This window comes from Pseudonaja textilis, chromosome 2, assembly GCF_049901715.1.
Source record: "Pseudonaja textilis isolate UNSWEBS1 chromosome 2, rPseTex1.2, whole genome shotgun sequence".
NCBI classification, from domain to species: Eukaryota; Metazoa; Chordata; class Lepidosauria; order Squamata; family Elapidae; genus Pseudonaja; species Pseudonaja textilis.
In genome coordinates this window covers 255,448,131-255,451,521 of record NC_141991.1, presented here as the reverse complement: position 1 = coordinate 255,451,521, position 3,391 = coordinate 255,448,131, and the positions used below count along the sequence as shown (strand labels likewise).

At 43.9% G+C, this 3,391-nt stretch overlaps 1 long non-coding RNA gene across 1 annotated transcript in view; it reads right to left on the bottom strand.

Annotated features, from left to right (window-relative positions):
• Positions 1–1,316: 1,316 nt before the first annotated feature.
• The window catches only part of LOC148127466 (uncharacterized), a 215,509-nt gene continuing 213,434 nt past the window's right edge, over positions 1,317–3,391 (bottom strand). The window contains exon 2 of the long non-coding RNA XR_015742428.1: positions 1,317–2,960. This is a non-coding gene — a long non-coding RNA (uncharacterized LOC148127466). The remainder of the gene's footprint in view (positions 2,961–3,391) is intronic.

Genomic DNA, 3,391 nt, shown 5'->3' with positions numbered 1-3,391 from the left:
TTGCCCCAGAAGCCAAATTATTATTGCAAACCTTCAGGACTTGGAATAGCCATCATTCTTTCTCTCTCTCTCTCCCTCTCTCCTCTGTCAATCTGTCTGTCTATTTGTCTGTCTGTCTATCTACTTATCATCTAGTATCTATCAATCATCTATGTATCATCTATCATCTATCTATCATCAATTTATCATCTTATTTATCAACCATCTATCATCTCTTATCTATCAATCATCTATCAATTATCTGTCATATATCATCTATCAATCATCTATCAATCATCTATCATCTATATCTATTATCTGTCATCTATCATCTATCATCTATCAATCATCTATCATCTATCTATTATCTGTCATCTATCATCTATCAATCATCTATCTATATCTATCATCTATCTATCTATCCATCATCTATCATCTATTTATCTATCTATCTATCATCTATCTATCATCAATCATCTATCATCTCTTATCTATCAATCATCTATCATCTATTATCTGTCATCTATCAATCATCTAAATATCATCTATCATCAATCATATATCATCTATCATCAATCTATCATCTATCTCTTATCTATCAGTTATCTATCATCCGTCAATCATCTATCATCCATCATCTACTATCTACCATCTATCAATCATCTATCATCTATCATTTATCATCTATCATCTATCAATCATCTATCTAATGTCTATCTAATATATATGCATCTACTGATCAATTGATCTATCAATCTGTCAGATCATGCAGCTATCCATCCATCCTATATCTATCCATCCATGTACCCCTCTCCTCTCTATCTGTGTATTGTGCATGTGTACACTTTGGGGCAGCCAACAGAGCTTCATTCTTCAGGGGTGCCAGTGTGCTCACAGAATATGATGACAATAAAAGTTATCTCATCAGAAGCTTGGCAACTGGCTCATATTTACGATGGTGGCCATGGGATCCACTTTTGTGACCTTCTGACAAGCCAAGTCCATGGGGAAGCCAGATTCACTTAACAACCATGTGACTCACTTAACTACAGTGATTCACTTAACAATTTCAGCAAGAAAGAATTGTACAATGGGGCAAAACTCACTGAGCCAATGCCTCACTTAATGACATCAATGTTGGGCTCAAAGGTGGCCATCCGTCAAGGGCTACGAGAAAAGGCCGGCTGTCGGACGGCATTTCTACCCCCTCCACTTTTTTTTATCCGATCCAAAAGGACCTTTTTTAAACAAAACAACGAAACCTTTCACCCTTTCCCTCCAGCCGGCCTCTTCCAATCATTTTATCGCAAGTCTCAAAATGAATAAAACATCACGCCTTCAAAACAAATCAAAGCCTTTATTACTCCGGGAGAAGGGAAAAAAAGAATATACATATTTAGATTCCCTTTTCAAATATGAAATATATTATTGACTTCAAGTGCTCCTGAGTGAGCGCTTAGCGGCTGTGTGGGCTGAGCGGCATGGAAGAGCAGCCGGGTGTTGTGGCCTGTTGGTCACTAGCCCCTCCAGCAGCCAAATCAGAGGAGGAGGAGGAGGAGGAGGAGGAGGAGGAGATGGCGTGGGAATCAGGGCCAGCATCAGGGCCAACTGGGAGCTCCGAGGAGGAAGAGGAAATGGAGCTGGCAGAGAGAGAGAGAGAGAGCACTTGGGCCGTCCGTCAGTCCTCCAATGGAGAATCAACAGCCTCCAGGACTGGAGGTGGCTGATGGGGACGAGGAGGAACAGCTGGGCCCAGTGGCTCACCCGGATGCACAGAAGGCAGAGGAGAGGAGAGCAGTGGAAATCTACGAGCCGGTCCTTGGGACGGAAGAGCCACCACTGCTAGCAAAGCCCCACCTTAACTCTGAGCAGACGTGAATTTATCTGGTCTCGTCGTAGCTTATCTGGGTTCCTGGCGTCTTCCCAACTGTGTGAGTTTTGCCGTGCTTTCACGTCTGCAACGCCTTCTCCTGCCCTGTCAAGTTCATTACTGCAGCGCGGTTTATGTGGATTTTTAGTTACAGTTTGTGTTGACCATGTTTTGGACCTTGATTCTCTGCAGGCAAAGGCTGGTCCTGGGAGACTTTTTCTCCAGCCCAGAAGGTAACCTGGACATTGGGGACAAAGTTGGAGATAATAAAGGGACTCCTCTTGCTTATTTGACTGTGTTGCCTCTGTGCCATGCTCCTTGGGATCATCACACATACCTAGTTTCCTTGGCTCTTCATTGTAAGGTTTAGCCTCCGGACCAGAGCTGCTATTCAGCCGCTTCAGAACGGTTCTGGTGGATCAGTAGTGAAAATTTTGACTGGTTTGGAGACCCGGCAAATACCATCTCTGGCTGGCCTCACCCATTTACCCCTGCTCTTACCTCTCCTATATTCTCTTGTTTATTAGCTCAGCTGATTCGCGTGGTAGAATGGATTCCCGTGCCTCAGCTGAGTTAAAAACAGCACAGCTCACCAGCGTTGATGCAGAGCGCAGCGTTTGAGTCCTGCGGACGCGTGCACACAAAGCGAGCTCTACAAACCAGTAGGAAGTGTTTTTTTTGGGGGGGGGGGGAAACCCACCACTGCTCCAGACCCCTGTTCATCTTCGTTGCTCTTCTTTGCACTCTATTTGGCGTCATTTGGGGAGAGTTCAGAAAAAAGGAGACTCACCCCCAAAATATCCTGATTTAATAGTAGCAACTCTTAAAACCTGGGCAGAGCAGGGGGCCTGTTTTAGTAGTTGTCGTAAAAGAAGGGAGGAAGGAAGGAAATCTGGAAGAGCCGTGCAGCAGTTTGGAAGTGGAAATACATTCCAACTCTTATCTTCAAAAGGTTGTAGCTAAACTACCGGAGCTTTCGCTCACGAATATATTTAATTGGAGAACATGATTGATGACACCCAGCCTGTGAACGTGCTCAATTGGAGAATCTGATTGATGACACACCCAGGGGGGGAGGGGGGAAATGGGGTTACAGGGGACTGTAAATTACCTATGCCAGAGTTGGCTTTCTACAGGGCAGGGCCAGTATGCCGCCTCTAATGGATCCTTTGAAGTTTTTTGAAGTTTGGCTCGAGAATCATGATTTAATTAGGGCGATTGCTGGAATCCTGACAACAAATCAAGCGTAAGAACTAGTCATTATCAGAGGCCTCTTGGGTAAAGAATAGGAATGTCCACACTGATCGCCTTATAGCCACCCTAAATTCTATATCTGCACTCAATTTGTTTTTGCTTAATACAGGTCACCTTCAAGAAGTGAGAGGAGCCGAATGTCAACCCATCAAACATTCCTACACCTCTTTTAGTAGTTGCCATTAAAAAGGGGGAGGAAGGAAATCTGGAAGAGCCGTGCGGCAGTTTGGAAGCGAAAATACATTCCAACTCTTATCTTCAAAAGATTGTAACTCACAATACTAGAGC